Raw genomic sequence first — 14,267 nt, forward strand, 5'->3', positions numbered from 1 at the left:
AATCCTGGAATAGCAGAACCAGCAAAAAGAAGTAAAATAATTTTTATCCCAAGAAACTTGGAAGATTGGCAAGAAAAGTTAGTCTTACTTGGGTAAAGGGGGGAGGACATTCCAGTGGGAGATCCTGAGTCCCAGTGCGGTAGAGCAGGTAAATGTCAACACCAGGACCTTCCATACGCTTTAGCATAGCCAGGGAACTGGCAGACTCCAGCTCTAAGAACTACCACTGTGTTTGAACATAGCCCCAGGCAAACAGGCATCCTCCTGCTTTATGAGAAAGTAGGCTAGATCTCCATGTGGTTCAGCACAGCCTAGGGCAAACAGGCATCCTCTAGTGGCCAGACCTCCATGTACTTCAGGGTAGCCCTAGGAATTGCAGAAACACTCCACTTTGCCTCAGAACACATCAGACACCACTGGGACCCTAGCTCAGCACCAGGTGAGCTGCCTGACCCCTATGACTTTCAGCAGCACCAGCCACCCCTCACTGCACCCCTTCAGCACAGCCCCAGACATGAGGGTCCCCCGGGGGCCTCAAATCAACATCAATGCAGCACCAGGTAAATAGCCAGGGTCTACAGTCACTGGGACAAGAAACCTGAGATAGTACCCCTTCCATCCCAGGTGCAGAGCTCAAATTTAAAAGAAAGGAAAAAGGCCAAAAAAAAAAAAAGTTGAGCAAAAAACATTTAAAAAAGAATCTGATCATAGCAAATTATCATGGTGACCAGGGAAGACCAAGACACAAACTCAGGGTACAACAATGTCAAAACACCGATGAGGGGCAAAACCTGAAAGAAAAATGGGAAGTGGTATCAAGCTCAGAAAGAATGAAAAAAATTGGAAGAAAATGTAAAATACTTCATGGGCAAAACAACTGACCCGGAAAATAGATCCAGACACTAATGTATTGTTGGTGGAGTTGTGAAATGATCCAACCATTTTGGAGAGCAATTTGGAACTATGCCCAAAGGGCTATAAAAATGTGCATACCCTTTGACCCAGCACTTCTAGGGTTGTATCCCAAAGAGATCATACAAATGGGAAAAGGACCCACACGTACAAAAATATTTATAGCAGCTCTTCTTGTGGTGGCAAAGAATTGGAAATTGAGAGGATGCCCATCAATTGGGGAACGGCTGAACAAGTTGTGGTGTATGAATGTAATGGAATACTATTGTGCTAGAAGAAATGATGAGCAGGCAGAATTCAGAAAAACCTGGAAAGACTTGTATGGACTAATGCTGAGTGAAGTGAGCAGAACCAGGAGAACATTGTATACAGTAACAGCCAAGTTGTATGATGACTAACGTTGGTAGACTTAGCCCTTCTCATCAACACAAGGATTTAAGACATCTCCAAAGGCCTCATGATGGAAAATGCTATCCACAACCAAAGAGAGAACTATGGAGTTTGAATGCAGATTGAAGCATATTTGCTATTTTTTCCTTCTGTTGTGTTTTGTTTCCTCTTTCTAGTGGTTCCTCCTATTGGTTCTAATTCCTACTTACAACACCACTAATGTGAAAATATAGGCTATCATATCAGACTGTGCACCATCTTGGGAAAAGAAGTGGAGAGGGAGAGGGAGAAAAATTTAAAACTCAAAAACTTATGGAAGTGATTGTTGATAAAATAAATATAATAATAATAATAATAAATCCAAAAAAAAAAGAAAATAGATCCAGGAGAGACAATATCAGAATCATTGGACTTCCTGAAAGCCATAATCAAAAGGAGGACCTGGACAGCATCTTTCAAGAAATTATCAAGGAAAACTGCCCTGATGTCATGGAACCAGAGGGCAAAATAGGCATTGAAAGAATCCACCAATCATCTCAGCAAAAAGATCCCAAAATAAAAACTCCAAGTAACATTGGAGTCAAATTTCAAAATTATAAGGTAAAGAAAAAAAAATACTACAAGTAGCCAGAAAGAAACAATTCAAATATCAGGGAGTCACAATCAGGATTATACAGCACTTGGCAGCTGCAACATTAAAGGATTGGAGGTCATGGAACATGATGTTCCAGAAGGCAAAGAAGCTAGGACTACAACCTAGAATCACTTACTTGGCAAAATTAAGCATAATGCATCAAAGGAAAAAACGTGGTCATTCAGTGAAATAGAAGGATATCAAACTTTCATAAGAAGAAGGCTAGAACTAAACTGAAAATATCATCTCCAATATTAAGACCCAAGAAAAGCATAAATAGGTAAAAGGGGAAAAGAAAACATAAGGGATTCAATAGAGCTACACTATTTACATTCCTCCATGAGAAGATGATACTTTTAATAAAAATTATATCACTAATAGTACAGCTAGAAGGAATATATATAGAAGATATGGGTATAAAGTAAGTTTGAGGGAATGACAAAAGGGATGAAAAAGAGGAATACAATGGGTGCAGAAGGAAGGGATAGGTGGAAGGGGGTAAAATATTTCACATAAAGAGGTGTGAAAGACCTATTACAGTGGAGGGAAGATGGAAGGGTGGGTAATGGGCATCATTTGAACCTGCTCTTATCAGTATTGTCTCAAAGAAGGAATCATATACTCAATAAGTTAAATATAGAAATCTATTTTGCCTAACAGGGAAGTAGGAGGGGAAGAGATCAAGTAAAGGGGACAGGGGTAGGTACTGACAGAAGGGAGGGCATGTTAGGAGAGGTGCTAGACAGAAGCAAAGTACTAGTGAGGAGTTAAAGGGTGAAAAGAGAGAGAGGTCAGGCAGGAGGAAGAGTAGGATACAGGGAAATACATAGATAGTAATCATAACTGTGAATGTGAATGGGATGAACTACCCCATAAAATGGAAGCAGATAGCAGAGTGGATCAGAAACCAGAATCCTGCAATATGATGTTTATAAGAAATACAACTGAAGCAGAGAGAGACACACACAAAGTAAAGGTAAGAGGTTGGACCAGAATCTATTATGCTTCACTGAAGTAAAAAAGAAAAAAAAAACCAGGGGTAGCAATCCTGATCTCAGACAAAATAAAAGCAAAAATAAACCTAATTGAATGAAATAAGGAAGGAAAGTACATCTTGCTAAAAGGTACCATCGACGATGAGGTAATGTCAATACTAAACAGTAACGCACCAAGTGGTATAGCATCCAGATTCCTATAGGAGAAGTTAAGTGAGTTATAGGAAGAAATACATAGCAATAGACTAATGGGGAACCTCAACTGTCCCCTTTCCAAACTCAATAAATCCAACCAAAAAATAAACAAGAAAGAAACTAAGGAGGTTAATAGTTAGATATGACAAACCTTTGGCATGATTTAAAAATAAAGAGTAATACCATAAGCAAATTAGAAGAGCAAGGAATAGTCTGCCTGTCAGATCTATGGGGAGGGGGAGAATTCATGACTAAACAAGAGATAGAAAATATTACAAAATGTAAAATAGATAATTTTGATTATATTAAGTTAAAAAGCTTTTGTACAAACAAAACCAATGCAACCAAGATTAGAAGGAAAGCAGAAAAACGAATGTGTGTATGTGTGTGTGGTGGTTGGGGGGGTGGTTAATAGCAAGTTTCTCTGCTAAAGACCTCATTTCTCAAATATATAGAGAACTGAGTCAAATTTACAAGAATATAAGCCATTCCCCAATTGATATCAAAGGATATCAACAGGCAATTTTCAGATGAAGAAATCAAGGCTATACATAGGCACATGAAGAAGTGCTCTAAATCACTTTTGATCAGAGAAATGCAAATTAAAAAAACTCTGAGGTATCATCACATACTTATCAGATTGGCTAATCTAACAGAAAGGGAAAATAATAAATGCTAGAGAAGATGTGGGAAAATTGGAAGACTAATGCATTGTTTGTGGAGTTGTGAATTGATCCAACCATTCTGGAGAGCAATTTGGAACTGTGCCCAAAAGGCAATCAAACTGTGCATACCTTTGCATTCAGCAATAATACTACTAGGTCTGTATCCCAAAGAGAACATAAAAAGGGAAAAAGACCCAGATGTACAACAATATTTTATAGTAGCTCTTTTTTGTGGTGGCAAAATATTGGAAACTGGAGGGATGCCCATCAATTGGGGAATGGTTGAACAACCCGTGGTTTATGAATGTAATGGAATACTACCATGCAACAAGAAATGACAAACAGGCAGAAAAACCTGGAAAGATTTATATGAACTAATGGAGTGAGATGAGTGGAACCAGGAAAACATTGTGCACACTATCAGCAACATTGTGTGATGATCCAACTATGAATGATTCAGCTCTTCTCAGCAACACAATGATCCAAGACAAGTGCAAAGGACTCCTGAAGGAAAATATTATCCATATCCAGATAAAGAACTGATGGACTCTCAGTGCAGATTAAAGCATATTTTTTCACTTTATTCTTTCTCATGTTTTTTTTTCTTTTGATCTGTTTCTTCTTTCACAACTGTGACTAATATGGAAATATTTTTACATGATAGCATATGTGTAAATTATATCAAACTGCCTACCATTTTCAGAAGAGAGGAGGGGAGGGAGAGAAGAAAATTTAGAACTCAAAATCTTGTAAAAATGAATGCTAAAAATTTTCTTGACATACCTCAGGAAAAAATAAAATACTATTTTAAAAAAAGTAACTGACTGAGGAGATTCACTGATTCCTTTGGGAGTATGTAAGAAATAGTAAACTAGTTTTGAAACTTAGACTATATGACAAAACAACTTCAGATAAACCCTGAAAGGGGAATTATCCAGGGGATGATTGTAGGAACTTGTAAACATTGGGAGATTTTGGACTGTGTTCCTGAACACCAGTGGTTGATAGTAGCATGTCCATCAGGAACACTGGGCAAACTAGAAAGGAAAGACAGCTTCATGAATCTACAAGGAGCCCAGGAAAAAGCTTCACCATACCTAAGGGAAACTATGAGAATTGTGTGAAAGAAGAAAGAGATTTCCAAACATTCAACTAGGAGCTGTGAGTTATCCCTTTCCCACATCAACGCTCTAAGCTTAAGTCACACTTTCTCCTGGTTTCACATGTAATTGTGGGAGAATGTATCTCAAACTACTGGGGGAAATGTTTGTATAACAATTTGTATGAATAGTACAGGTAAATAACTCCACTTCCTCTCTTCTAAACCTTTCCCAATCTGTCTTCTGACTTCAGCATTCTCCTGAAAGTACTTTCTCTAAAGTTATCATTGCCAGACATCTCAATCCTAATCCTCCTTGACCTCTCTGAAGCATTTGACGCTATATAGATATTTTTGAGATACAACTCTTTATTGGCTCTCCTTATATCTTCAATATTCAATTCAATAAACATCTGCTAGGCACTGTGCTGAGCTATGGGAATACAAAAATACAATAAGGGGCCGGGGGGCGGGGGGGGGGGGGGGCGGGGAGCCTAGGCCAGACCTGAACAACTTGAGGCCCCTGGGCCTTATGTGGGTTGCTTGGGTCATGCCAAAGGATTTCAGGCGGGCCCACAAAAATTGTAGAGGAAAACATCCTCTACATTTTTCGATGGCCCGCCTGAAATCCTTTGGTGTGCTCACAGCTCACAGGCCTCAGGTTGTGTAGATCTGGTCTAGGCCCTCAAGGGCCTTACAGTTTAAGGAGGAAAGACAATACATATAAAGAAACTGAAAATGGGGAAGAGGGAGTTAAAGGGTAGAGGAAAGAGCACAGTGCCACCAGGAGGTCCTTATGCCCTGTTGAGTCAAAGCCAAGTAGAACTGTTAATGGAAAATGGAGGAAGGTTATGAGCTCCGTGTAAAGGAAAGTTTTAAGAGGATTTTAATGCTCTGCTCTCCAGTCCTCCAATCAGAAAGGAGAGGTAAGTGAGATTGAGTACAGAAGGTGTTGGGTATCAAAACCTGAGTCATTCTGCATGGAGATGAGATTTCTGGTGATTAGCTTATCCTGGGGACTTCATGTTCTCTAGAGAGAAGCCAAGCAGAGCTGCTGATGGAAAATGGAAACTCTCTGCCACTTTCTTCTCAGAGGCAGCATGGTATAGTGGAAAGAACATTAGACTTAAGAGTCAGGAAGACCTGGTTTTGTATCCTGCTTCTGATAATTAAAAATATATATGTGTATATATATATATATAATTTTATTTTTTCCAATTACATGTAAAGACAATTTTCAACATTCATTTTTTGAAAGATTTTGAGTTCCAAATTTTTCTCTGTCCCTCTCTTTTTTCTCCCTTCCACAAGACAGCAAGCAATCTGATATAGATCATACATGTGCAATCATATGGAACATATTTCCACATTAGTCAGGTTGTGAAAGAAGAAATAGAACAAAAGGAAAATAAAACAACAAAAAAAAGTGAAAATAGTATGCTTTGATCTGCTTTCAGACTCCATCAGTTCTTTGATGTGGATAGCATTTTCCATCATGAGTCTTTTGGAATTGTCTTGGATCATTGTAATGCTGAAAAGCTACTTCTGATACTTAATAGCTGTGTGACCCTGGGCATGTCATTTAACCTCACTGAACCTTAGCATCCTTATCCATAAAATGAAGGATTTGTACTCATTGACATCTAAGGTCCTTTCAAGCTCCAAATTTGTATACCTGTGAAATTTTGCCAGATCTTCTTATAAGTCATGTCCACTAATTGTGGACTCCAAGGCTCTGTATTGACCCCTCTTTTCAGGATGGAAGGAAGTAAAGGAACAAGCATTTGTTAAGTTCTTACTATGTTCTATGTATGGTGCTAAGTTCAGAGGATATAAATATAAGCAAAATGATAGTCCCTATCTTCAAAGAGCTTACATTCTAATGGGGGAAGACATTAAAAGAAAAGGGATCCAGAAAGGAAGGAAATGAAGGTACTTGGCACGTGTGATTTTCAAGTCCAGAAATTCAGTAATGGGAGCAGGAGGGGAATGAAGGTAGGCTTGTCTGTTGCTTTCACAAAATGGAAGAGCCAGAAGGCGCTCACCAATGGTAGAAGGGGAACTGTTGAAGGATATTCCAAGATGATCAGGCTTCAGGAATGGTAGGATGTTCCAGGGTGAGGAGGCCCCAGGTACTGAGGGAAGTTCTAGGATAAGACAGCAGTAGAGGTTTGATTTTGCAGAACAGAAAAGTCAGGAACAGAGGGCGCATATCAGTATCACTTATGTATATCCCTTTCTCTCTACTTACATAGCCACTGTCTTCATTTTGACCTTCACTACCTCTAGAACTAAAGATAAACTCCTCTGCCATTTAAAAGCATTAAAACCTGACTCAGTTTCCTTTCCAGCTCATTGCACATCGTTCTCCTTCTTGATCCATACTGTCTGATCAAGCTGACCTCATCCAGTGCAGTGAATGCACCTCTGCCTCTTAGTATCCCTAGGCTCCTTCAAGACTCAGCTCAAGTGCCACCTTGTAAACTTTTCCTGATGCCTTAGTTGTTATTGTACTCCCCACCCAAATCATCTTGTAGCAATTTTATGTAGTTTTCTGATATTTCTATATATTTACATGTTGTCTACCACTATAGAATTTAAGCTTCTTAAGAGCAGAACCTATTTCACTTCTTTGTATCCCCAATCTGGGGAATCACAGTTTTTGGAACATAGCAGATGCTCAGTAAATGTTTATTGAGTGATTGGTCATAGTGATTTTATTACTGTTTTACGGGGAGGGGGAAGGGGTGGTTTTCTTGATAGTAGAGACACAAAATATTTGTAAATGGAATTTTCTTATTGCTCTTTTCATTGAAAATTTGAACTGATTTTATAGTATTTTTTCAAGTCATTTTTGAAATAGCAGATATGAGAGGATTCAATTTCTTTGCAAAGTTTGGTCTGCAATAAAAGCCATAGTACTTTAACCATAGCCACAAGGAAGAGTTCTAAGCACTTAAAAAGAATGATCAAATCTCTTAACTCTTTTGCTTTGAATCATGAAAGAGATGAAGAGGATACGGCTTCATGTAAGAAAGCATTGGGTGGGCATTCAACTGTATCTCTGTAACTACTGATAGTTAAATAGCATAGTATCTTGTACAAGTTAGGTATTCAATGAATATGAGTTATTTTGATAATAAGTTGTAAATAAGACAATTATTGATCATCAAAATAAGCTCCTGATAGATTTTTCCCTCCATAAATTATACAGGCCCTTATGAGATTGTCAGGAAACCTCTGATTTCTCTTCAAATACAGGTTTCTACGAACTCAACCCTAATTTTATGGTCTTAGCAAACAAGCAGTACTTTTCTACTTTTTCTAGACTCCCTTATGTATTATTCAGTCAATTCAACCATCAACCAGCAAATATTTATTTACTTAGTACCTACACTATTCCTCCAAATCTGCCAAACTACAGGGCAAAAATAAAATAAAGATGTTATTTATTTGATAGTTAAATCTAAAGCCATGTGAAGTATTTTCTTTAAGCAGTTTAATGAGTTAAATTTGAATAGAATTTCTGATCAATTTTGCTATAGAAAATAAATAACAATATCAGCTTAGAGTAGTATCCTGAGTGAGGTATTTTTTGCATTTTAATAGTGATATAAAAATTAAGGTAATGGGTGTCTTACCTGTCTCTTTTCTGCTCAAGGCCTCAATGTCCTTATCTGTAAAAAAGAGGTTAGACTAATTTTTTTTTCTAGATTCTCTTCCAACTATGAAATTATATGATGCTAAGATTTGATATCATAATGAGGACACTTTCAGCATTGGGTCCTTCTTCGCATCCCTGAAACTTGATTCTGTAAGAAGCCATTCAACTTACACACAAAGCCTAGTCTATTTGTTAATTCCAGGTATTTTTTTTTCATTTTTGGTACATTTCTTACCGTTCATATTTTCCTTTCTTAGGATCCAGTCAATTTTGTGGTAATGACAAAAACAAGCTAAAAAAAAAACCAGTTTGAGTGAATACATGCTACCTATGAATTATATTTAGGCCATTAATCTCTTATGGCTCTATGTTTTTAAAAAATGGTTTTCACAAAATCCCTTTGTCCTATTGGTTTTATCTATTCTTTTGTTATAAAATGTGTCTGCCTTAGCAAAGATGGTATTTCTATATTTTTTTAAAAAAGAATAATAATAATTAAACTTACTTGAATATTTCAAAAGGGAGTAATTTCATTGATGTGGATATTCCATCCACTAATACAGATTACAGACCCTTCATATCTCAATAAACTCTCACATGAACTTCTCTTATTAGATATTTCCAAGAACCCCATGAGAGAGTTGCTACTGTTATCCTATTTGACAGATACTAGAGGTTAAATGACTTGCCAGGGTCACACAGGTAGTATCACTACATCTTGTTGCCCAGCACTCTATCCACTAAACAAGTAGCTGCCTAATGAATTCCTACCCTTACATGTATGCTGCTTCTCTGATCCTCATCCAAAATCTTCTCTGACAGTAAGCATTTTATGTTATCTCCAAATCCTTTTAATGACAAGCTTAAGTTGTGCCTTCTTGAACTAACATTCTTTATAGTGATCTTTCAGCATTTTTTTTTCTGGAATCACTCATTTGGTATTTATGTACACCATATTTGCTATATTTTCACTAAAGCCTTTTTGTTCTGTGGGCACTTTAAGTCCTGAAACTGGGTAGTGGGCTACAGAAATACCAGAGGGTACTCATTCCTGCACACTGTATTAATTCAGGGATCCCCTGGAATCTCTTTCTGCCTTCGAGCTTCTTGCCATTCTCTGTGCTCTTTCAGTCCCTGGATGCTAGAATGTCACAGTATGTACTCTTGTTCATACCCCAACCCAGTTTTGAAAGACCTTTCTTTTTCTTTCCCTATGCCATCCTGGACTGGAAAAAAAAATCACTCACTCTGATTTTTTTCGTGGGTTTTCATGTTAGAATTCAGTCTGGTACATTTCTAGATCTTCATGCAGAAGGTTTGGTAAGGAACTAGGCTATACTGCTTCCTTTTACTCCATCATCTTGGCTTCCTAGGCCTTTAGCTTCTTAAAGGATATGCCAGTTTAGTAAAAACTCCAATATAATCTTAACAATCTAGTAAGGCTTATATGTTCTATATGTCTGTCACTGAGAGAAGAGTCTAGAAAAGTTCGGATCAAAGAGGCCATCATTAAATGATTGCCTAGAATATCTAGTAGTATCTATCAACCTATCTACTTACCTACCGAACTTTTTGCCTGTCTGTAGGTCTGTCTGTCTGTCTATCTATCTATCTATCTATCTCTCTACCTACCTACCTATCATTTATCTAACTCAAGAAAATAGTCTGCGAAAGTATGGAGGGGTTGGGATTGTGGAGGATTGCCTAGAAGAATTAGGTATATTTAATCTGGAGAAGACAAGATGGGGGTATGAGAGTGATTGATGTCTTCAGATATTTGAAGGGTTTTCATTTGGAGGATGTTCTAGTCTCACTCAATAGGGCCTCAGAGTTCAGAACTAGAAGCAAGAGCAAGAAGTTTCAAAGACGTAAACTTAAGCTTAATGGAAGGAATTTTTTTCCCCCTCTAATGATTAGAGCTATCCAACAATGAACAGGATTACTTTACACCAGGGATTTTTAACCAGGAGTACATGGACCCTTTCAGGAGGCCTATCAATTTGTATGGGAAAAATATATCTTTATTGTCAGTAACATATAACTTCCTTTGTAAGCATACGTATTTTTATTTCATGCATTTATAAACATTCTGAGAAGGGGTACATGATACATAAAAAATTAAGAACCACTACCAGTGGTGGGTTCCCCCTCGCTAATGATCTTTAAGCTATTTAGCTACTTGAGTATGATATAGAAAGGACTTTTTCAGGTTCCTTCCAATTCAGATTCTGTGATTTTATTTTCACATCAATAAAATCACCAGTCCTTAAAGTATAGGCATTGGCTAGTTATCTTCTTACTTAAATTTCTTCTCTCTTCTTCTATATGACAAAGTCTGTAAAGTCAGAAAGCATATCATATATTTTTCTGTGTTCCTCATAGTACCTACTATATGCCCCTGTATGTCATAAACGTTCGATACAAATTGGATAATTAATTTACAAGGGGTAAGAATTATGTGTTGACTGTTAATCAGTTAAACACACTGTTAGAAAGGTATTTTTAAAATAATGTATACTAGTTTTGTGATAGTCCACACTATTTGAGATGGCCTGTATAAAACTAAAACCTCATCTAATGTGATGTTTTATTATGTATATAATTTCATATAATTTCCAAAATGGCATGTGTTTCCAGAGTTCTAGGTTTTTCTGTACCATATGTCCATTCATTTTCCTCCTATCTTTTGACTTAAACATCTTGCTCAAGTACTGATAAGTTCTATTTAAAAGTCTTATGTACCCATTCATTGTGCTATCAGGCAAATATGTTCCCTTCATGGTAAAGTGAAACGTTTGATCTTACAATCCATTAAGTTATTATTGTCTTGACAATGACCTAATCTGCTAGCAAGCAGTGGAATGAGTCTAGATTTTTGTTGTGAACAATTATATGCTACTTTTCTTTGGTTAGAAGAAATTATTATTGCCATGTTTTAAAGTGATTTTAATGACAGTCACAAGGTATCACACAGACATTTTTGAGGGGAAAAATCATTGTGGAGAGGGGGCCCTACTTTCTCATCACCATTAGCAATAATTATCGGCCAATTGTCACAGGAGACAGATAAGGATAGGAACCTGGGAGTGGCAAGACTGCCTAAAACATCAATGCCTCTTCCAGCTTAGCCCTTACAGCCATCGTCTGAGGAAGCAACTCCTGTAGAGAAGGGACCAGCCACCCCTTCCAACTGTCAACTCTTAGGTTAGGCAAACCACTGTACCTGTAGTAGCAAAGTACCCCGAGGGACAGTCAGGAGGTAATATTTGTCAGGTTAGTCAAACAAATTCTACCACCTTGACCACAATTTGGCCTCAGACCCTAATGGAGACAACCAAGGATCCTGAATCCAAGAGCCTTGTGATTAAGATTCCTTCCAACTCAATATCCTCAGCCATCATCCTGAGAATCAAAACCTATTGGAGATATAGTGTGGAAACTGCTGCTACAGGTGCCACAGCCACAGCTACTGAAGACCCAGGAAGGAGAGTTCTGTCTACCAAAGTCCTTAGCACTTTATTGAAATGCTTTTTTTCATCCATTCATTTTAAATATTTTGAATATTATGGAAATATATATGTGTATATATGTTCCATTATATACACATACACACATATAAATCTGTATATAAACATATACACATATTATCAAGTAGTGGAGATATCATGTTAGTTTCCTGTTAGTACAAAACTGCTATTAACAATGAAGATCAAAGAAAGCATCCCTAAAAACATCAATATGAAAATAAATTAGGCAGTGAATCATGTTTCCATGCTTATCCATTTCCCCAAAGATCTAGAAAATAAATAGCACAATTGTTTCTTTCAATGGCCAAAAATCTACAACAGAGAGTTTTGTATTATGCATTTATCATGTATCAGTATACTAGAATGAATGCAAATTACAGCAATTGAATAGGATTATGTGTATTCTTTGTTAACAAGCACAGCATTTAAACAAAGTCTCTTAATTTAGGCTTTTTATGTCTTGATTTGATTTAGGCCTATAAGAATTAAGTTTTTCAATTTAATCTGAGTATTTTGTTATTTCAAATTAGTATGTAAATTCACTAAAACATTCATAAGGAAGATTAGACAGCAAGGTGGCAGCACAGTAGATAGAGAACTCAACTTGGAATCCTGATTTCAACTTCTGTTTTAGACAATTACTAACTATGTGACCCTGCCAATGACACATAACCTCTTTCAGCCTCTGATTCCTCATATGTAAAATGAGGATAATAATAGCACCTAACACTCAGGGCTGATGTGAGTATAAATTAGATAATACAGGTACAGTGCTTTGTAAACCTTAAAGCACTATATAAATGCTAGCTCTTATTACTTATTACTTTTAATCTCTGCTTTACACGTTTCTTGTGTGACAAGGATCAGGCAAGCTGTTTAACCATTCTAGTCCTCAGTTTCCTTATCTGGTAAATGAAGATAATAATAACATCAATTCCTAGGATGTAGGTTGTCTTATTGTCTCCTGTCATTCTTGGCTACGTCTTCTCATAAATTTATGTGTCTTATGTAATTATATATAGATTATATTTGTTCCAAATATGTTTTCAAAATCAGTAGCCATCTTTGATATTTAGCATGTCTGATGCAATCCTGATTAATTAGAAATCCTAAAAAATCTTTTTCTTTTTAAATTTTCCTGATTATCAGAGTTCCTTATTGGTTATATGATGAAACCTCTTCACACCCACTATCTACCTTTCTATTACGCTCTATATGACAGTCATTAGTAGTTCTTTGGAGTTAGTGGCATCTGAGTTCTCACAGCTATACCCTAACACTGGTAAAATGTTTGAATTGGAAATAGGGATATTTTTTGTTGTGGCAGATTCAGGTTCAGTACAAGTGTTTTGCAATTTCCCAAATCCTGTACTTCTCCTTTCTACACTAGACTCAGCTTATTGTCCATCTGCAGTGTCTCTCCCAGATTTACATACTATTAGACAGACCCCAAAAGATCATCCATTTATTTGCATGTTGACATTCTTCATCTGTTTGATGTTTCATGTGTGGACAAACAAGTGAAACTCATTTAAATGACTACAGATCTCTTGTAGGAGGCTCTGTAATGTCTTGGAGCTTGAATGAAAACAATGTCATTTGCAAACTAGAACATCTGGAAGACCTCATCATTCACAGGGAATGCCTATAACCTCTTTGGATTTTAGAGTTCTTCACAACCTGGCCCCTTCTTACCTACACTTTATTCCCTTCCACAAACTCTATGATCCAGCTATACTAGACTTCTTCATATCTTGGTATTTAAATAGTCTGAATATAGTTGTTTATATGTTGTCTTTTGCATTAAAATGTGAACTTCTTGAGGGCAGGTACTATGTTTTTGCCTTTCTTTGTAACTTCTACACTTAGTGCAGTTCCTGGCACATAGTAAGTGCTTAATAAATGCTTGTTGATTGACTAATTCTGCAGTGTATTGTCTCAATCACAGTGGCAAATGTTTTGGCAGTCGTACATCTTCCTATTTTATGCCTCTCCTCATCTTTATTTTTCAGAATCATTAATGATGATTTCTATTGTTACATCTATAGAATCTCAAATAATTTTGATATATGGATGAGAGACAACTTATTTTATAATTTTTGGGGGAAGTTAGGCAATAGGGTTAAGTGACTTGGCCAGGGTCACACAGCTAGTAAGTATTATGTGTCTGAGGCCACATTTGAATT

The 14,267-nt window shown here is 36.9% G+C and overlaps 1 protein-coding gene across 1 annotated transcript in view; it reads left to right on the forward strand.

Annotated features, from left to right (window-relative positions):
- CSMD1 (CUB and Sushi multiple domains 1) overlaps positions 1-14,267 on the forward strand; it is a 2,488,924-nt gene that overhangs the window by 2,127,854 nt on the left and 346,803 nt on the right. The gene's annotated exons all lie outside the window — the stretch shown is intronic.

Source organism: Vombatus ursinus, unplaced genomic scaffold, assembly GCF_900497805.2.
Source record: "Vombatus ursinus unplaced genomic scaffold, bare-nosed wombat genome assembly UNPS02014841.1, whole genome shotgun sequence".
Lineage (NCBI taxonomy): Eukaryota > Metazoa > Chordata > Mammalia > Diprotodontia > Vombatidae > Vombatus > Vombatus ursinus.